Below are 23,044 nucleotides of genomic sequence, written 5' to 3'. Positions count from 1 at the left end.
TTAATTGTCTAAGGAGATACTGATTTGACTGCCAAGCTGACTGAATTACTCTTGAAATACACTTTTGACCATTGTATTTGAAAAAAGGAACTATGTGAGCCCCGAGGTTCATTTAGCAGTGCCCTCAGAGGAGGTGAACTTTAAAAAAGGCGACAAACATCCTTTGAATTTGTTGTTAGAATATTAGTATAGGATTCTTAAGAGCTCTGAAGAGCCTCCTCTGAGGTACTGCTGCCAGCTAGGCCTGGTCTACAATAGAAAATTAGGTCAGTTTAACTATGTTCACCAGAGGTGTGAAAAATCCACATCCCTGAGCAGAGTAGTTAAACTGGCCTAAGTCCCCATGTACACAACTCTTTGAATTTTCTATCTACGGGCATGGCTACATTTGCAGATGTAGAATGCTGAGAGTTAAACCAGCCCTTGGCGACCGCAGCAGGGAAAATGCTGCCGTGTGTTTACACCGTCAGCTGCAAGTGCACTGGCGTGGCCAAATTAGCAGCTCTTGCAACGCCACAAAGAGCAGTGCATTGTGGTAGCTATCCCAGTGTGCAAGTGGCTGCAACGTGTTTTTCAAATAGGGGGGTGGAGTGTGACAGGGAGTGTGTTGTGTGTATGTGGGGGGAGAGACAGTATGTTTTGGGGGGGCTGAGAGCGTGTCAGCATGCTGTCTTGTAAGTTCAGACAGCAGCAGACCCCGCCCCCCCCCACACACACACACACTCACAACAGCAGCATTCCACAGTAATGGTTTGCTTTGTCCCGGAGCAGATAAGCATGCCGGCTGTCAGAAACGGATCTTTGAAAGGGGATATCCGCATGCCTGCAGCCGATTTCAAAACAATGAGAAGAATGGCCACTTGACTTAAGGGAATTACGGGACATTTCCGGACAGGGCCGGCTCTAACTTTTTTGCCGCCCCAGGCAAAAAACAAGAGCGCCGCCCCGCCATAACCCCCCCCCCCGAGCGACGCAACGCCGAAACCCCTGCTCCCCCCCGAGCGCCTCGCCGGGTCGCCCAACCCCCCAAGTGCTGCGCCAGGCCGCCCAAACCCCCGGAGCGCCGCGCCGGCCAAACCCCCACCCCCCCGAGCGCCTCGCCGGGCTGCCCAAACCCCCGTAGTGCCAGGCCGGGCCTGCCAAACCCCTGCCCCGAGCGCCGCGCCGCCCAAGCCCCCGGAGCGCTGCGCCGCGCTGGGCCGCCCAAACCCCCGCCCCCCTGGAGCGCCGCGCTGGGCCACCCAAACCCCCGAGCGCCGCGCTGGGATGCCCAAACACCCCCGCCCCCCCCCCCCCAGCGCTGCTGAAACACTCCCCATGCTGCCCGGACGAAACAAAAAAAAACAAAAAACAAACCCCTCGAGCACCGCCCCGCCGAACAAAAAAAACAAAAACAAAAACACCGCGAGCGCCCCCCGCCACCCCAACATTGGCCGCCCCTTCTAAGGTGCCGCCCCAAGCACGTGCTTGGTCGGCTGGTGCCTGGAGCCGGCCCTGTTTCCGGAGGCCAATTACAGCGCAGTAATGCAACACCTCGTCCACACTGACGCCCGGGCATTTCAGCCAGGGCGCAGCAAGCTTTATGCTTCTTGTGGAGGTGGATTACCAGGAGTGCTCCAGCTGCAGTCCAGGCTCTCTACGTGCCTTGCCAGTGTGGACACCTCAGGAGTTAGGGCACCTGGGACTGCTTTAATGCACCCTAGTTACTGCCTCTCAGGGAGGTGGATTACCTACACCCATGGGAGAACCTACGTCAGCATAGGTTGTGTCTACACTGAAGTTCTAGAGCGGTGCAGCTGTGCCACTGTAGCATTTTAAGTGTAGACAAGCCCTTAGAGTTTGAAGTCTACACTTTACTGAGATGAGTGAAGCAAAAGAGGGTGCAGTGTACAAACCTCAATGACTTGAAGTGGAGCTGGATTTGTTCCAGATCTCTCAGACGCTATTTTTGCTAGGAATCAGTTTTGCTGCATGGATGGTTTTACCTAGCAGGGGCACATCTGTTTCCATTGTGATGACTATATCTTGCCAACAGAAAAAGAAAGGGACTAAGGGCTAAATTATTTTAAAGATATTTGGGCACAGAAAGATGCAGATAGGTACTTAAGTGCCTGACTTGCTTAGGTGCTTAAATATATTTAAGAAACTGACCCCTAAGTTTGCTGCTGTTTTTATGCTTGTTTTTAGATGACTGCTTAGATGTTCCATGCTAACTAACCAATATATTTAAAAGCAGATTAAAAAAACAGTTTGTTAAATGTAATATGGAAACACAAATGAGTGCTAAGGCTCTGAGACTCCAGATTAAAAGGGTACTTAATCATGTGCCTAACTTTAAGCACACAAGCGGTTCCATTAAAGTGAATGGGACTACTTGCATGCTTAAAGTCACCCAAGTGCTTAAGTAAACATCCGACTCAGGGCCAGACACTGTGGGTTTTATTGAAGTATTGGAATGACATTTCCAATTTATTGTAGCATTTATATTTCCAAAAGGAAAACCCCTGTGTATTTCACTTACAATTATAGGCCTAGTCCAAATTTGATCAAAGTCATTAGGAGTCTTTCTGTTGACTTCAGTGGCCTTTAGATCAGATTTTCTCTCTCTTGAACTACTTGTTTTCCCCTTGGTTGCTGGTGCCTTGTTGATAATACATTACATGCACATTCAACAATAAATAACACCAAATAAAATATTACACTGTATTTCAAATGAAGCTTAACTAATGCCATAAACAGTGATTCATGAATGGGAACAGTGCCCCTCAAATGAAATAAAACCTTCCTGTTCATGTTTAGTTTGTATTCATTTATCATGCATAATATAATCAGGAAATAAAAAAAAATAGTTAGAAAAGGGAGATACTGGAATAACAGCTTGCCAAGGCAGTATAAATATAGACAAAAAAACAGATTGTGATGGAGCAAAACAAAAAGCAAATGAGAGAAAAGCAAAAATGGCACATTCAAAGGAATTACTAGGGTAATGCTGCATATTTCATACGAAATGAAAGTATTTGGTACATGATGAAAAATATTCTGCTACAGATTACTAAACTTTTAAGCAAATAAAATGTATTGTGCAACCATTAGGTTTTTACCCCCAAATATTGTTAAGGGTAGTTACAAAACATCTAAATTAAAAAATGGAAAATATTTGTTAAAATGTTTCATTTTTCTTTAGCAGAAACAAATTCCCCTACTTTTAAGTGTTATTAATATGTAGAAGCACCTTAATTACTAACCTATTTAAGTATCACAGTCAGGGGCGGCTCCAAGCACCAGCGCAGCAAGCGCGTGCCTGGGGCGGCAAGCCGCGGGGGGCGGCCTGCCGGTCGCTGTGAGGGCGTCAGGCAGGCGGCTTTCGGCGGCATGCCTGTTGGAGGTCCGCCGGTCCCGCGGCTTCGGCGGCAATTCGGCGGCGGGTACACCAAAGCCGCAGGACCGGCGGACCTCCCGCAGGCATGCCGCCGAAAGCCGCCTGACTGCTGTGCTTGGGGCGGCAAAAAACATAGAGCTGCCCCTGATCACAATGACTACCTGTTAAAATTAAATTTAATGTTTAGATAGGTTGGTAAAGTTTAAACGTTATGAAATGAGTGCACTGTACTAAGCAAGCCCTGGACACTTTTTGTATATTTTTCTCTCCTGGGTTTTCAGAGTCAAAACCAAAAGCTCACCAACGGTGTGTGTACACTCCAATGTAAACCCAGGATTAGTGGAATTTGATTCAGCTGACCTGTGTCAGGGAGCTCTGGGCTTGAAAGTCTACATTTGGAATGTTTTCAAAATTGGAAAGAACTTGAATTATGATTGAAAAAAGGAAAAACTATCGATGAAGAAAATTTACATGTGATCAAGGAAAAAGAAGAATATTGGCAACAAATATTAGAGCGTCTGATTGCTTTAGTGAGAGTTCTCAGTGGGCAAAATTTAGCATTCCACGGCCGTGGTAGAAATGAAAAATTATACACTCCAGGTAATGGAAACTTTTTAAAATTTGTTGAATACCTAGCTTTGTTTGATCCAGTCATGAAGGAGCATCTATGTAAAATAACTGATCATGAAACACAGGTTCATTACTTAGGAAAAAATATGCAGAATGAATTGATTCAAATCCTAGCAAATGCTATTAAAAAGAAAATTGTAGAAGCTGCCCATTCTGCAAAATACTTTTCAATAATACTGGACTGTGCACCAGATGTGAGTCATGTTGAACAAATGACAATGATCATTCGTTTTGTGGATATGGAAAAGTCTGCAGATGAAGATAATGTTGAAGTGCTCATAAAGGAACATTTTTTGGGTTTCATACCACTTAAGGAGACGACTGGAGCATTTATGACTAAAACTATTCTACAAGAGCTTGAAACAATGTCATTATCTGTTGAAAACTTACATGTCCAAGGCTATGATAATGGGAGTAATATGAAGGGTAAAGACAATGGTGTGCAAAGGAGAATGATGGAAATCAGTCCTAGGGCCTTTTTCGTTCGTTGCAGTGCACATTCTCTGAATTTGGTTGTCAATGATGCTGCTAGATGCTGTTTGGAGGCAAGCAGTTTCTTTGACCTGGTGCAATGTGTTTATATGTTTTTCTCAGGCTCAACATGCCGTTGGGAGATTCTGACTCGCCATGTGAATTCTCTAACTGTGAAACCACTTAGTCAGACAAGATGGGAGAGTCGCATTGATGCTTTGAAGCCTCTTTGGTATGAACTTGGAAACATTTATGATGCCCTAATTGAAATTTCTGATGATACTACCTTTACTGGATCATCTGGCAATACCGCACGTTCAGATGCAGAAGCTCTTGCAAATGGCCTTTCCAAGTTCAAATTTGTGACTTCACTCATTTTGTGATATAATATCCTTTTCGAGTTTAACCTCACTAGTAAGCAACTTCAGGAAAAGAACCTGAACATACATTCTGCTATTCAAAAACTGCAGCAAACTAAAAATATTCTGGAGCAATTCAGAAGTGATGAAGGGTTCGAAAGAACACTGGTAGATTCTCTCGAACTTGCTGAAGAAATAGATTTTCCAACAGAATTTGAACCAGAGCCAGTTCGCATTCAGCAAAAGAAACAGCAGTTTTCATATGAAGGATGAGACACACCCATTCAGAACCCAAAACAAAGGTTCAAAGTGAATTTCTACTTTGCAGTCCTTGATACTGCTATTCACTCGGTTGATGAAAGATTTCAACATATGCAGCAGCTAGAGTCAGTATTTGGCTTTCTATATGATATCCACAGCTTGCAAAAGAAAACAGCAAAACAGGTAAGAGAATTTTGTATAAAACTGGAGTCGGCTTTGACTCATGAAAATTCAAAAGACATTGATGCTGCAGATTTGTGTAGTGGGCTTTTTCAAGATGACTTAAGAAACATTCCACTCCTGAAGAAGAACTGAAGTTTGTTTGTGAAAATAAACTCACAGACAGTTTTCCAAACATTTTTATCGCTCTACGCATTCTTTTAACTTTGCCAATTTCTGTAGCTAGTGGGGAATGTAGCTTCTCAAAGTTAAAATTGATAAAAACATATCAGCGTTCAACAATGGTGCGAGAGAGACTTGTTGGACTTGCCACAATGTCAATAGAGCATGAAATAGCTGGAAAACTGGATCTAAAAGAAGTAGTGACTGAATTTTCAAAACGTAAAGCAAGAAAAGTCATGTTTTAAAAGCACAGAGTGTTTTTTATTCGGAGTGTTTTGTAAATACAGTTTAAAGTTCATTGAAGAGTTTTCTTATTTCTTTCTATATTGGATGAATTAATGAGTAGTTTCAGTTGCCCAGAAACTGCATGTTGTGGTGAATAAACTATTCAGCCATATTTTATTGTCCAACCCTACCCCAATCCTGTAAAGATTTATACAATGTGGGCTTGGTCCTTCCAAATACTGATCCTGCAAAGCACTTAGGCCCTGATTCAGTGTGGCATTTTAACACATGCTTAATTTTAAGCATGTAAATAATACTACAGTAGGGTTACTCATATATTTAATTACGTTTCAAGTACTTTGAGGGATCAGGACCAGAGTGCTCAACACTTTGCAGAATTGAGCCTGACTCAAAGTTTTAATAATATGCATAACATTTATTCAGTATTGGAGTCGGCAGGATTGGAGCATTGGCTGTGCACGGTCTTAATTTTATTCACCTTGATGGAGCATATGTGCAGGTGTAAAGTTAAATACGTGTGAAAGCATTAGAAGAATTGGAGTCAAAGTTTGTGTCTGTATATGTGACAGTTCTGCCACAGTTCCAAATAGAACTCAGGGAATACTCAGACAAGTAAGTATTGCTCAGCACATGGGTTGCAGCATCAATTCATATTGTCAAGTAAACAAATGAATACAGCAGCAGGACTGGGTATGAAATGACTTTCCAATCCTTTCTATTTATATTATATTCTGTTAGTGTAAAACTATTCAAGAGGTATACCTAATAAGGATCTGCAATTGTTCTGCTTGCATTTTCATTTGAGAGACAGACAGAGTTTGGGGTAGAGCATTTGAGTGGTGTGCAGAATGTTTATTTAACAAACCACTCACATTTAGGTTTTGAACATCATTAATTTACATTATATCTCATTCATTAATAAGATTTGCTGTAGTATTTATTGTGGTATAATGGGTCTTCTCACATGAGTAAATGTTGAAGAAATGGGCCCCAAATCAGCTAAGATCTTGGGGCCAGATTTACAAAGATAGTTAGGCACCTACCGATATAGACTGCTGCCAAGTGGGATTTACAAGCATATTTAAGTAGGTTAGGCACCTAAGTCCTATTGAAATGAATGGCAGTTAGGCACCTAACCTGCTTAGGCACTTTTGAAAATCCCACTAATCACCTACCTGGATCTTTAGTCACCTAAATACATTTGCAAATCTTGCCCCTAGTGTTTCTCCTGTTGAAGTCAGTGGCAGTTTTGCCATTGACTTCACTGAAAGTGGAATCAGTTTCTTGTACTTTAGTATTTATTGACTGCAATAAAATCAGATTAATGGGGAAAATTAAATTCATTTTCTACTCTCTCATCCATAAAAGAGCTGTATTAAATAAAGAAGGTACAAATATCAAGGGCTATCGAGGACTAAAGTTTAATACACAGGTGTTGGCTACTGAAATTATTGCAGCCACTAATTATGTTAAGAAAGGAGGTGGATTAGGGAGTGAAAATTTAATCCCAAATTTACATCCAAACATTTCATGATTTTCTGAGTATTAATATAATGCATCTTAATGCTCAAGCAGAACCCAGTGTTCTTGCGGTTGTGTGACGCTGCTCTGTTATGGCTGTGGCTCTTCATTTTTAATAGTCAAATTACTGAATGTACATCTTATAGAAATATAACAAACCAACCAGTAAAGCATCTTCACCAACTACCACAAGTTAACCAAACAGGGAAACAGCACTATATTATGTGACTTACAGATGGTCAACACAATGTGATTTTTTTGCATATGCATAGTAAGCTGAGTGTGATCTACCTGCAGGCCGAGAACTACCTCCTGAAGAAATTCAGGAATAATTGAGCATGGGGGTGGAGCATGAATTAGAGAATTCCTTCATGTGTTCCTGGATCAGAACTCCCCCACCAAAAAAAATTAATTAAAAATCATGTTGCTAATTAATTCACTGAGCTCTACAGTATATAAAATAGGAGCTAAGTTTCAGAATGACTCCTTTGTTTATTCAGAAGAGCCCTGAGGTTTGACCATCCACCCTTTCTGCCCACCTTCAAATTCTTTACAGAGAGGTTCTTGCTCGTTAAATGTGTTATGATTCATTGTCTTCGTCTCTAGTGATTTTCCTCACAACTACAGTAGCATTCAGCATTACTAACACAAAATGACATGTGGATCTAAGCCTTGACTCTGAAAGGTGCTGAGGACTTTGCCCCTGATCCAGCAAACACTTAAGCAGAAGCTTAACTTTAAACACGAGTAGTGTCTCATTAACTTCAGTGGGATTACCCACATGCTTACAGTTATACATGTGCTTAGCTGGATCAGAGCCTGATAGCTCAACACCTTGCAGGATCAAGCTGACGATGCCCATTTTCCCATTAGAACTTAAAATAAAGAGCCAGAATGTCCAGTACAATGCAGTTGCTTTGCACTGCAACCCTGGCATATTTGGAGTGATGTGTCTGACCCTCTGAGGGTCACTCCAGTGTAAGAGGAACCTTCCAATGGTATAGACATGGCATGGAGGCTCCTTCAGCCCACCTACCCCATGCTTCCAGCATAGGTGTTATGGTTGGGACACTCCTATTTTGCTCTGTTCCCTGGCTGAAGTTTTGGTCCATGGGGGTTGTTTGCAGTCAGGGTATTTTAGAGCAGCTCCAAGGCAAACAGGGGCAGCAGGTCTGAAGGAGTACAAAGTAAAGCTTTAGGTGACTTTTGCAGCCCACTGCTCCACAGCTGCATAGTATACATTTCAGCTGGACCTCGTGATCTAGGCCTAAAAGTACACTGCATTGCCAGCAACCGAGCAATAATACCTCCTCTTTCTATTTACAGTCAGATCATCCAAAGATGACCATGCATTTCTGTCAATTTTTGAAAAACAGATTAGGGTTGGGGTTGAAATATTTTAAACAGCTCTAGCCCAAGAAAAATGTCAAGCTCTGAATTCCTGGAATATAGTCTCTATAATGGAAATGCTGACAGATTCTTAATTACAAGACAAGGCCACACAAATGATGTGGCAAACTGGCAATGTGTTCTGTGCTATCATTTATTGCTTCTCTGGGAGAAAGCATCAGAATGCTGGCTGCTGGTGTTCTAAGGACAATGGCTTGTATAAAGACTGTATTATTAGTTTAATTTTAGTCTTCTTTTGGACTAAAAATCCTGCAGTACGCACATTTTCTGAACTAAATTCTGTAGTTACCCCAAAACTGGCTATGTGACAGTAAATGCCATCATAAATAAGAGATTCTTCTTGAGAAACATACTAAGAATATACAAGCTGATGTGCAATTAATAAAATGAAATAATAAAACATCCCCCCCCCCACAGACACACACACCATGGGTAATTAATGTAACATGACTAGGAAGCAGATTGTACATTATAAATAAGAATCTACGAGACTTTGCATTTACTGCAATGTTTGATGTTTTGTGTAGAATAGACTCTACATATATTGGCTCTGATTCTGCAAGCAGATGCTGGGCTGATACTTTCACCTATATTACACCATATTGACTTCACTGAGGCTTTGTGCATGGGCAAGGGTCTGCTTGCATAGATCCAATTGTAGGCCATTATCTATAGAAATAGTTGGAGAACTATAAAATGAAGTGTTTTGTAGAAACAGTTGCTCAGGAAATAATTCTGCAGTAACTAATATAGTGGTGATACAACTTCACTTCATTTGGAATCCCAAGATATTACAATTTGTGGAAATAATACAATAGTCAACATTATAAATAAGAATTAGAAATGTTGTCCTGGTCACAAGCATTCTGTTTTGTGTCATCACATACAAGCAAAGTGAATTGATACATTTCAGTCCTGTGGGCCTGATCCTCAGGTCTTCCTGAGATTTACTCAGCACAGAACCTAAGGGATGGAAGCTAAAACAGCATAAAGTCACCTCTGGGATCCTTGATCTTGGTGGTAGCCAGAGTACAAGGCACTCCATGCCCCTTACTGCTGCTGCCAAGCCCCCAGCACACCCTCCTGCCTCTGTACCCTGTGAAGGGTGAGTCAGGAGAAGACTGCATATAGCCTGTTAAAGCCAACAAGAGTTGGATCAGGCTCCAAGTGCTCACCTGTATCCTTTTCTTCATATTTATGTAATGAAAACCATCTTGATGTTTTTCTCCTTATATAAATAGACTCTTCATTTTTTCTGCTTATCTTTGCGCTCCCTGAATCTCCTGTTGTTCCCCATCTTCTCCCCTGTGCTTGGTTCACTTTTTTCACCTATGTGCTCTCATTTGTCACCTCTTCCCTTTACACTTCGCTGTCTTTTCCCAAGACCTGGAATGACAGATTCCTGTGCCAGATTCCTCCATTACATCCTCCCTCCAAACTCACTTTTTCCACCTTGCTTTCTTTCATTGACTTCTCCTCCTGTGATATCTCCTTCTGCATTATTTCTCTATTTAAAAAATCTGAATTCATAAGTTGCTCCCTATATAATATGGCTCATTTTTGTTTGTTTGAAACCTTATCCCTTCTTTCCCCATCCCTATCATTTGTCTCTCAGTAGTCTATGCCTGTGTAGTTTATATTGTAAATTCAAGGCGTGCATGTGTGTGTGTGTGTGGTTTTTTAATCTTTATAAAGTGTCCTGCAAAATATTGGTGGTATATGATTATTAATAATAATCAGAGTAAGAACAAAGGAGATTTATTTAAGTCACTTGAAAAGTATATTAGGCCTACCAAATAGAAGAGTGGTAAGAGGAACATCTGCTGATGTATCCAAATGAGTTCCTCTATTTTAATGGCCTCATGAGAGAGAGAAACTAATGATGCTGTTATTAAGAAAGGAAGGTAGTTGGGTTGGAGAAGATTAAGAAGCAGATGAATCAATATTAAGGCAATCTGTTATACTCTTGCTGAGCTCAGGTTACTCTGCAGTTCCTTAATTAACTAGGGTCTATCTCAGGGGTGGGCAAACTACGGCCCGGGGGCTGCATCCGGCCTTCCAGACATTTTAACCTGGCCCTCGAGCTCCCGTCGCGGAGTGGGGTCAGGGGCTTGCCCCACGCCATGTGGCTCACGGAAGCAGCAGCATGTCCCCGCTCAGGCTCCTACATGTAGGGGCAGCCAGGGGGCTCCACATACTGCCCCTGCCCCAAGCGCTGCCCCCACGGGTCCCATTGGCCAGGAACTTCAGCCAATGGGAGCTGCGGGGTGGCGCCTGTGGACAGGGCAGTGCGCAGAGCCGCCTGGCCATGCCTCCGTGTAGGAGCTGGCGGGGGGACATGCCGCTGCTTCAGGGAGCTGCTTGAGGTAAGTGCCGCCCGGAGCCTGCACCTCTGACTCTCTCCCCTGCCCCAACCCCCTGCCCCAGCCCCACCCCAGAGCCCTCACCCCCAGCTGGAGCCCTCACACCACCCAGGTACCCCAACCCTTTGTCTCAGTCAGGAGCCCCCTCCGGCCCCCTGAACTCCTAATTTCTGGCCCCACCCCAGAGCCCGCACCTCAGCCAGAGCTTTCACCCCCTCCTGCACCCCAACCCCCAATTTCGTGAGCATTCATGGCCTGCCATACAATTTCCATACCCAGATGTGGCCCTCAGGCCAAATAGTTTGCCCACCCCTGGTCTATCTGTTCCCTTCTGCAGCATTTGTACCTCAGTTGTATTTGTATTGTATGCCAAAAGTTGTTTGTGACGTGTAATAATTCATTAAGTGTAGAGAAAAGTATAATGATGAATTAATACAAAAGGGAAACACAAATATCATAAAATGTGCATTCACACAGCCTGATCCAAAGCCCATGGAATTCATTGGAAAGAATCCCAATGACTTCCCTGAGTTTTGGATAGGCCCCATCATGCACAATATGCATATACACATGGTGTGTTGTACTCTACATATGATGGGTGAAATCCTGGACTGTGACAGGGTGCTTGGCAAGAACTGCTGACTCAGCCCTCTGTCACGCCAGCTCCCATTAAGGGAAGTAAATTGGAGCTGGCTAGAGAAAACCTGTGCCTAATTGATGAAGGGGAGACAGCTGCCTGCCCAATTACCCTGGGGCTGTACAAAAGGCTGGGAGGAAGGAAGCCCGGAAAAGAGGGGGAGTGGAAGCAGAGCGATAGCGCTTCCCTCCTGGGTGCAGACGCTACAACCCAAGCTGTGTATGGTGAAAAGGTGGCGGGAGCACAACCTGTAAATAAATGGCACCAGTGGTTACTGAACTCCAGGGTCTCCGAGTGACTTTGTCAGCACAGCAGGGGCAGGAGCCAAGAGGGCCCAACAGCACCCTGCTACATGGACTCATTGACGTGAGTGGGAGTTTTAACATTGACTTCAATGGAAGCCAGGATTTGATCTTGTAACTTCTGGAGAATAAGCTTTGCTTTAGGATATCCAGAAAAGGGTCTCTCTTTTTATTTTCCCTTTGTCCCAGGAGTTAATCTTAGGCTAGGTCTACACTACCCGCCTGAATCGGCAGGTAGAAATCGATCTCTCGGGGATTGAAGTATCGCGTCTCGTCGGGACGCAACAATCGATCCCCGAATCGACGTGCTTACTCCACCAGGGGAGGTAGGAGTAAGCGCCATCGACGGGGAGCCGCGGAGGTCGATTTTGCCGCCGTCCTTACAGCGGGGTAAGTCGGCTCCGATACGTCGAATTCAGCTACGCTATTCGCGTAGCTGAATTTGCGTATCTTAAATCGACCCCCCCCCCGTAGTGAAGACCACTACGGGGGGGGTCGATTTAAGATACGCAAATTCAGCTACGCGTATCTTAAATCTTAGTAACTCCACCTTAAGGCACTGATACTGAGATAATGATATTGACATTCCTCTTGACTGACTATTTTAAACTGGTAACCTCCTCTTCCATTCCTATTCTCCCAAGTCCCTAGTCCCTCTTTCTCGAAAATGTATATTTTAAGAAAAAATAAAATCTGGCTCCCTCAGAGCTGATGACAAATTTCATGTTTCTAAAATTATTCAAATGAATACTGTACAAATGGTTTGTTACAAGCAGTTATATAAATATAAGATATAGCTGAATATGTAATAGAAGGATCACCATCTACTGGTACATAAAAAAATGTTTTACTATTTCATAGATTCATAGATTCTAGGACTGGAAGGGACCTCGAGAGGTCATCGAGTCCAGTCCCCTGCCCGCATGGCAGGACCAAATACTGTCTAGACCATCCCTGATAGACATTTATCTAACCTACTCTTAAATATCTCCAGAGATGGAGATTCCACAACCTCCCTAGGCAATTTATTCCAGTGTTTAACCACCCTGACAGTTAGGAACTTTTTCCTAATGTCCAACCTAGACCTCCCTTGCTGCAGTTTAAGCCCATTGCTTCTTGTTCTATCCTCAGAGGCTAAGGTGAACAAGTTTTCTCCCTCCTCCTTATGACACCCTTTTAGATACCTGAAAACTGCTATCATGTCCCCTCTCAGTCTTCTCTTTTCCAAACTAAACAAACCCAATTCTTTCAGCCTTCCTTCATAGGTCATGTTCTCAAGACCTTTAATCATTCTTGTTGCTCTTCTCTGGACCCTTTCCAATTTCTCCACATCTTTCTTGAAATGCAGTGCCCAGAACTGGACACAATACTCCAGCTGAGGCCTAACCAGAGCAGAGTAGAGCGGAAGAATGACTTCTCGTGTCTTGCTCACAACACACCTGTTAATACATCCCAGAATCATGTTTGCTTTTTTTGCAACAGCATCACACTGTTGACTCATATTTAGCTTGTGGTCCACTATAACCCCTAGATCCCTTTCTGCCGTACTCCTTCCTAGACAGTCTCTTCCCATTCTGTATGTGTGAAACTGATTTTTTCTTCCTAAGTGGAGCACTTTGCATTTGTCTTTGTTAAACTTCATCCTGTTTAACTCAGACCATTTCTCCAATTTGTCCAGATCATTTTGAATTATGACCCTGTCCTCCAAAGCAGTTGCAATCCCTCCCAGTTTGGTATCATCCGCAAACTTAATAAGCGTACTTTCTATGCCAATATCTAAGTCGTTAATGAAGATATTGAACAGAGCCGGTCCCAAAACAGACCCCTGCGGAACCCCACTCGTTATGCTTTCCAGCAGGATTGGGAACCATTAATAACAACTCTCTGAGTACGGTTATCCAGCCAGTTATGCACCCACCTTATAGTAGCCCCATCTAAATTGTATTTGCCTAGTTTGTCGATAAGAATATCATGCGAGACCGTATCAAATGCCTTATAAAGTCTAGGTATACCACATCCACAGCTTCTCCCTTATCCACAAGACTCGTTATCCTATCAAAGAAAGCTATCAGATTGGTTTGACATGATTTGTTCTTTACAAATCCATGCTGGCTGTTGCCTATCACCTTACCACCTTCCAAGTGTTTGCAGATGATTTCCTTAATTACTTGCTCCATTATCTTCCCTGGCACAGAAGTTAAACTAACTGGTCTGTAGTTTCCTGGGTTGTTTTTATTTCCCTTTTTATAGATGGGCACTATATTTGCCCTTTTCCAGTCTTCTGGAATCTCTCCCGTCTCCCATGATTTTCCAAAGATAATAGCTAGAGGCTCAGATACCTCCTCTATTAGCTCCTTGAGTATTCTAGGATGCATTTCATCAGGCCCTGGTGACTTGCAGGCATCTAATTTTTCTAAGTGATTTTTAACTTGTTCTTTTTTTATTTTATCTGCTAAACCTACCCCCTTCCCATTAGCATTCACTATGTTAGGCATTCCTTCAGACTTCTCGGTGAAGACCGAAACAAAGAAGTCATTAAGCATCTCTGCCATTTCCAAGTTTCCTGTTACTGTTTCTCCCTCTTCACTAAGCAGTGGGCCTACCCTGTCTTTGGTCTTCCTCTTGCTTCTAATGTATTGATAAAAAGTCTTCTTGTTCCCCTTTATTCCCGTAGCTAGTTTGAGCTCATTTTGTGCCTTTGCCTTTCTAATCTTGCCCCTGCATTCCTGTGTTGTTTGCCTATATTCATCCTTTGTAATCTGTCCTAGTTTCCATTTTTTGTATGACTCCTTTTTATTTTTTAGATCATGCAAGATCTCGTGGTTAAGCCAAGGTGGTCTTTTGCCACATTTTCTATCTTTCCTAACCAGCGGAATAGCTTGCTTTTGGGCCCTTAATAGTGTCCCTTTGAAAAACTGCCAACTCTCCTCAGTTGTTTTTCCCCTCAGTCTTGATGTGCAACAACTTTATTGGTCCTACATATTTATAAATATGTAGGACCAATAAAGTTGTTGCACATTTTAAATGGCTCTCGCTATACTGCTTTTAACACAGCATAGTTAATCCCTTCTGTAAAGACAGTGTGGTCTGTCTTTCTTCATCATACACCCATCACCACAGTTTCTAGGCATTCTGCAATTAATTAATTGTACCCTGTTCTCATTAAACTTAAATATGTTCATGAAGACGGTATAAACACATTCTATACTCTTCTTTATAATAAGCATATAACTTTTCCCATACTAATGCTAAAAATAATCCAAGGAATTGTTTAAGTAGAGATAACACTTTTATTTAAATCAGCTCGAAAAATGCAGTTTTATGTCTTAAAATTTAAAAAATGTTTTTATTTTATTCAAAATATTTTATGGGAAATTTGATTTTTTTTCAATAAAATTCTACATGAAATGAACATTTTCATTTAATTGACATTTTTGTTTTGATTTTTCTAAACCAAAACATAATAATTTTTTTGATCTGGGACTTCTTGCCCTTTTTCCTTCGCTCAGGAAGGTTTAAAAGGGAAGAGAAAGGAAGGAGGAGAATTTTTTTTTTCATTTTTGAAAATCAGAACTAAATGAAAGCTTCAATTAGAAACTAAACACATTTTTGTTTCATTTCCATTGTTTCACTGAGCAGCTGAAAATTTTGTCAAAATTGGTCTGTGAAACATTTTGACAAGGCTGCATTTTTCAATAAAAAATAGATTTAATAAATTTCATATTTCCCTACATTTTATGATCTACCAAATGATGTATTTAGGTGTTACAATAATCAATATTTTAAAAAGAAAGAGAACGACATTACATCTGCCAACACCTCATTGAATTTTTAAGAAGATACCAAGCACAAACCCAACATAGTTTTAAATTTGGTGATCAGCACACATACAGTCCAGTTTGTCAATGATCAAAGGCTTCATTATACCTTTTAAGGCATGTACAATTAAGTTAGTGAGATGTAAATTGTGTTTGACTACTGAGAATAATGACAAAAATGTTTTTGAAACAAAAATGCTTCAAGAGCTAGCATTCACAGACTTAGTTACAGTAGGCAAACAATTTATTTACACAATATGAGTGAAACTAAAGACATTGATTACAAATGTATAATGGAAACAAGCTCAATTTTATGTTAGGAACTTCCTTCAGTAAGATGTAAATCTTTAATAAAAGACAAAAAATTGATACGATCTGAAGATCCTCAGCTGGCATAAATCAGCATAGCTCCATTGATGTAAATGGAGCTATGCCAATTTTCACCAGGTATGGATCTGGTTCAACATCTTCTTACTCTTAGTTGTGCCTCTCTGGCAAACCATCTCATCAATTAGGGTCTACACATGTTTTACTACAATAGTTACATATTTTAAAATGTGATTATGTTGTTGCTAGTGGTTTTCTTGCAATAGAGAGAAATGGCCTATTCAGTTTTGTTAATCATATGACATGCCTACCGAGACATACATGCTTCATGGGACAACACTCATTTCCGTATCTCTACTGTTCATGAATATAAAGAGAAGAAAATATATTAGAAAATATAAATGGAATTGCCAGTGTTACTGCTTTGGGTGGACTGCACCTCTGACCCCTCTTGGTCTCCCCAAGTGAACCCCTTCTAGGTCTCAGGCTATCACAGGAGTCCCTCACTTTCCATCCAGGTACTGGTTGGCAGTTCCATGTGTCTTAACTATGATTACCTTTGCACGTGTGACTTGAGCTCAGACCCTGCATTTCTGTTCCTTCCAAGACAATGACAGTGGTAATTAGTGATCAAACAGCTTCCTTAAAGTAAAGTATTGTTTATTTAGAACAAAAGCATTTTAGAGAAAGTGTATCTCAAAGCCAATAGAACGTACTGTATCTATATGTATTCTTCCCTAAGGCTTACCATTCCCTGGATGTGGAAGGACCAATTCTTTCAGATTCCTCCACAGTGCCAGCCTGTGCCAGCTTCTCTGCCTAGACAGCTGCTCACAGGTGAACCCCTTGCTATTCTCCCTCTCCAAGAATCTTTTTAACTCTTTAGTCTTCTTTTGCTTTCTAGTTCCCCACCTGGCAAAACAAGGTTTACAGCTTGTTGGAGACATGATACAGAAACTATTAATCTAACAGCTGGCCCCTATTGTCTTTCTAATGTGTACCTACGTATTCTTATCTGGGAAGCTTTCCTGTATAGTTCCCATTGAAATCAAGCACTATAGGCATATAAAAAACATCCACTAACCCCCATACAAGTGAGATCAGTGCATTCACACTGGAAAATATTATAACCCAGAATAGAATAACTTCCCTTCACTGACCTGGTCATGTATAATGTGCATCCTATTATATCACTATTCATAGATTAACCCATAGCAATTCCTACCATAGTCATAACCTTATTACATTTCAGCTCCATTTCTTTCATAACCAGTAAATAGATCTGTATGTAACCATGCAAGACTGAAACACATTACAGAGCTTTCATAGGTTCAGTTGCTAATCTCATATTTTAATATGAGAACTAAATTTCACATTTACAAATAAAACAAAATCTAAAATAGCAGAAGTAATAAACATCACTAATATTATCCTGGGTTTCTCTTAATGAGACCTCCAAAGAAGTGATCACATTGCAAACTATGTTGAAGATGGCATCACAGTGGAAGACCAATCTTTTTTTATAGCTTTCTCCCCATCATATAGCCTGCAGTAACTGACATGCCTCAGCTTATCAGAATCAGTCTGGGAAATCTTTAGTGTTCTCTTGATGAGTACAAGAATGGCCATTAAAATGTTAAAACAAATTAGCGTTACCATAGTATTATAGATATTCCCTATAGTTAGTACACTTTTCACACCAGAAATACTGATAAGTGGGCCTTATTCTGCTCTTTCTTACACCAGTGGAAATCAGGAGTAATTTCACCAAATTCATCTGAGTTACATTGGTGTCAAACTGGTATACCTGATACAGAATCAGACCCCGTATCCATTGTATGCTAAAAATATTAGAAAAAAGAACAAATAATTAGTCCTAGTATTTGCTATCATGTAGCCAACTGAATCACTCAAAAACAGGCTCAGGTGGACTATGTTATGAACTACGATTCTAAGGCTGGTGTTTGGAAAGTGATCATACCTAAGGGTTAAATCCTGTGGTCAGGGAAGTTTTCATGCTTACTTCCCCATGTTCAGTGGATCTCTGCATACAAGCAGGGCAGCACAATTTCTAACAAATTCCTATGGATCTGGCTGTGGGAAGGACAGTTTTACAGATCTGCACTTCAGAAACACATGTTTAGGGCTTAACAGCTAATCCTGTATCTAAGGGGATGCTTAAGTGTGCTGTCTTTGTTCAAAGTGTTTTAGTGTGTCTGCTAAATACGGACTATGCTTGATGTCAAGTCACAGTGAAAGATTCTGCTCCCCTACTCCCTACTCTGCAAGTAACCCTCTTCATTTTAATGGGACAACTTCCAGAGAGAGGGTGGCAGAACTAGCGCATAATAATCTTCCTTATTTGGAACGGCATTTTTAAGCAGATTTTTTTTTTCCTTTTTGCTGAAATTTCAGGATTCCAGCAGATAACTATAAAGGATTATTCCTTGATCCCAAATAATATATTAAAAATATAGCACAAATAAGACAACATGCAGGATACTTCGGTGATGGAGACTCTGGATAGTCATGTTTATGTTCACTAGGTATTAGAACAGGGGTTGGCAACCTTTCAGAAATGGTATGCCGAGTCTTCATTTATTCACTCTAATTTAAGGTTTCGCGTGCCGGTAATACATTTTAATGTTTTTAGAAGGTCTCTCTCTCTAAGTCTATATATAATATAACTAAACTACTGTTGTATGTAAAGTAAACAAGGTTTTCAAAATGTTTAAGAAGCTTCATTTAAAATTAAATTAAAATGCTGATCTTAAGCCGCCGGCCTGCTCAGCTCGCTGCCAGCCTGGGGTTCCGTTCACCTAGGCCAGCAGCGGGCTGAGCGGGGCCTGCAGCCAGAACCATGGCTGGCAAGGGGCCAGCAGCCAGAACCCCAGGTTGGCAGCGGGCTGAGTGGGGCCAGGAGCTGGGACCCCAGCTGCCAAGGAGCCGGCAGCCAGGACCCCGGGCCGGCAGCTAGAACCCCAGACCGGCGGCGGGCTGAGGGGGGCCGGCACCCCAGACCATCAGTGGGCCAAGTGGCTCAGCCCGCTGCCGGTCTGGGGTTCCATCCGCTGGCTCCTGCCAGCCAGGGTCCCGGTTGGCAGCCCCGCTCAGCCCACTGCCGGTCTGGGGTTCTGGCTGCCGGCCCCTTGCCAGCTGGGGTCCCAGCCGCCGGCCCCGCTCAGCCCGCTGCCAACCTGGTGCTCAGGGTGGGGGAGTGGGGATGTGGGGGGTGCAAGAGTCAGGGCATGGGGTGTGGGGGGGCTGGGTATGTGTGGGGAGTGCAGGAGTCAGGGCAGGGGGTGTGGGGAGTGCAGGAGTCAGGGCAGGGGTGTGTGGGGGGGCTGGGTATGTGTGGAGGGTGCAGGAATCAGGGATGGGGTTGTGGGGGGGATGCAGGTGGCTGAGGTGCAAGGGGGTGCAGGGGTCAGGGCAGAGGGCTGGGGGTGGGTGGGCTGGGATCTGTGGGGTGCTCCCAGCCCCCTGCTCTGAGCGGCTCACGGCAGGGGGCTGGAGGGATATGCCCCGTTCCTAACTCCCTTCCCCAAGGCCCCACTCCTGCCTCCCTTCCCTGCCTCCTTACCGGTCTGAGCAACAAGGGCACTGGGGCTGCTCTTCTCCCCCCCCTCGCAAGGGCCATTGGCGGCAGAGAGGGAGAGGAGGCAGGGCTCCCTGCAGCACGCTGGGGGAAGAGGCGGGGGAGGGGGAAGCTTGGCTGCCGGTGGAGCCTGCTGTACAGCAGCAGCCGGCAGGAGCAAGCTTGCTTCTGCCCCCTGCTCTCGCCAGAGAGAGCGGTAGCCGGGGGGCGGAGAAAAGCGGGCTGGGTTGGGCAGGATTTTTAATGGCATGCTGCTGCCTGCCGGGGTCCGGCTCAGCCCGCTGCTGGGGTTCGGCAGCGGGCTGAGCGGGACTCCAGCAGGCAGCAGCGTGCCATTAAAAATCGGCTCGCGTACTGTCTTTGGCACGCGTGCCATAGGTTGCCGACCCCTGTATTAGAAGAAAAGCAGTGGGAAGACTTCTAGCATTTATTGAACAGAAAGCATGGCATATTTTTAGCTGTGTGGAATGCAACAAGATCCTCCATGTCAGTGCTATCTTGTTGTATGCCACCATAAAACAGGTAGGTGTTGTGTGACATGCCTTTCATGTCAGCATTTTGTATTTTGTTCTTTTCTCTGATATACAGTTTGTTTTTTCATAATCTGTTCCCATTTTTGTCAACCTACACTTTGACCTCATCATGGCAACTGTCAGAGTTTTCTTCTGATCTAAACTGGACTTAATTCTGGCTGAGTGTTGCTTCTTGTCTGTGCATTGCTGTGCTGTTGAAGATTGCTGAGTTCTGGTTTGGGGCACAGAAGTACAATTTCCCTTTTAAACGGACAGATCCTCATGGGAGCTGTGGCACAGGTTGTAGGTGGTTATTTTGTTGGGTTTTTTTTTAGAATGATCTCCATAAAGAGGTTGCTCAGAATGATCATCAGATGCTTAGTTGCAGATATTTCATTAAGACATTTGCTTTCAGAGATAATCTTACATACAAAAATTATCTTAAAAACATGGAAGAAATAGAATTTGATCATGTAGTTAAAGACTTTATCATAATGCATATGCACAAGAGGGCTAACTTAAGGGTGTACAGGCAACTTTAATTCTCGCATTTGCTAACTTTTGAGTGTTTGACTTGCAATCTTAATGATGTTCTTTTAATGCAGTGAAATTTAATTCTCTTGTGTGGCTAATTTCCTAGGTTTTTAGAAGAGCAAACTGAAAAATCAGAAATTCTGTCATGTGGCATCATATTGACATCCACTTTGTTCATCTGCAGGGTAGAAATCTTTAGGTCCACTGCATAGACCTATGCAACTGGAGCTAACAGAGTTACTGATTGCAGCAGTAGGTTGAAATCATCTATGTAGCTCAGCACTAGAGGGGAATGAGACACTTAGCCAGAGTGTTTCACAAATATTTGCTGACAGCAGAGGAATGGTGGAACTCTGGAATCTTGGGTTCTATTCCAAGCTGTGGATGGGAGTGTGCTCTCAGGGGCTCGGACTCTTCCACCTATTTCCCCCATTCTTATAGTGGGAATTGTTGGGCAATCTTAGTGTTACCAGCCCAGCTTCTAACAAGGATGTGTAAATTCCCCATTATTAAATATGCTCCTGAACAGGGTGTTCTTTAAACTACCCAGGCCAAATCTTCAGCTTGTGTAAATTGGCATAACTCCTTTAACTTCACTGGAGCTACACTGATTTACACCAGCTAAGGAACTTTGTAGATCTAATTCTGCACCAGTTTACAAAATGTGGTTTACATGGGATATAAATCTAGATAAACTTTGGCCCAGATTGTCCCTCATTTGACAGACGTTTAATTGTAAGCGATCAGATGGATGAAATGCAAAGTATGCAGCTTTATTATTATACATGTTCTATTGTTGACATATTTAATTTAAAAGAAAATAGCTCAGAGTGGTAAAGAGCAGTGGTCACAGAGGTGTGCTTAGTGCTTCACTGTGATACAGTAATATTCCTAACAGGCACTATTTCAGATTACATTAGCTATTTCATGGCAGATGAACGGCGGGTTGCCACTTCCTTGGCCTTTTCTAGTATTTTTAGACTCTTACCTAGTGCTCTCTCTCCCCTTGGGGGGGCCCATGTTAGCAAACAAGGAAGCAGGTGGAAAATTCAAGCACAAAAGGATGACGTAGGTAGACCTTTTGGATCAGTAATTAGATATTTTTTGTTAATTATTTTCAGTTGCATGGTTGCAGCAGTAGGTAGGGTCAAATGTTTGTGCTGTGAAAGCAGAAAGCAGCTCCTAAATTGTTACACTGCAAGATGATTCATAATGATTCACAATATTCTTCAAGGAATTTGAGAAGGAAATATGGTTCATATCCAGCATGGGTTATTTTCTGTGGGTCCAGACCTGAAGGAATGAGCAATGTCCCTGTAAAATTGTTTTGATCTTGTGAAAGTGTGATCAAACATAAGGGAGGGTTCCTTGGCCCTAACATGTCCTCAGGGACCAGAGCAGCTGCACAGCCAGATTACTGTTCCTGGGTGTGGTGATCTACCTCATGCATCCCTCTGCTCCTTCATACCAGTCTTGTGCAAGACTTGCTCACCATACCCCTGTTCCTGGGTAATCAGTGTTGCTTAATAGAAAAATATGTAATGCATTAAATATAACACTTGTATTAGATTAGTGAATAGTTGGGACCTTATCGCTAAGCTTACATTTTGTATATTGAACAATCTAAAGCAGTGGTTTTCAATATTTTTTCATCTGTGGACCACTAAACATTTGCAAAAGGAGGTGCTGACCCTTTTGGAAATCTTAGACATAGTCTGGGGACCCCCAGATGCCTGCGGACCACAGGTTGAAAACCACTGTTCTATGGTAATGACAATCTTTTGCAGACCCCTTAGACATAGGCCACGTCTACACTTTCCGGTAGAACCGCACTGCTGCAATCGATGAAGCAGGTGTCGATTTATCGGGTCTGGTGAAAACATGCTAAATTGATGGGAGAGCGCTCTCCCATCGATTTGTGTACTCCACCTCCCCGAGAAGAGTAAGGGAAGTCAGCGGGAGAGCATCTCCTATCAATCCTATGCAGTGTAGACGCCACGGTAAGTGGATCTAGCTACGTCGACTTCAGTTACGTTATTCACGTAACTGAAGTAGCGTAACTTAGATTGATTTACTGTGGCAGTATAGACCAGCTTATAGACTGCGGACTCTCAGAGGTCTCCAGAGCACAGAAAACCACTGATCTAAAGCAACAAACTTTGCTTGCTGGAATTATACTTGTAGTCTAAATTGTAAACACCTGATTAACCTGGGTTTACCGTGGGGAGACACTGATGAACCTAAACTATAGCAATCCTATTAGACCCCAGTATATTATTTTTGGTGTAGTCTTTCTTTAAGTATCTGCTTACATTATGAACTCAGTAAAATGCT

The sequence above is a fragment of the Emys orbicularis genome, chromosome 2 (genome assembly GCF_028017835.1).
Source record: "Emys orbicularis isolate rEmyOrb1 chromosome 2, rEmyOrb1.hap1, whole genome shotgun sequence".
Classification (NCBI taxonomy): Eukaryota; Metazoa; Chordata; order Testudines; family Emydidae; genus Emys; species Emys orbicularis.
The sequence above is the reverse complement of the archived record's forward strand: the minus strand, read 5'-3'. Positions refer to the sequence as shown.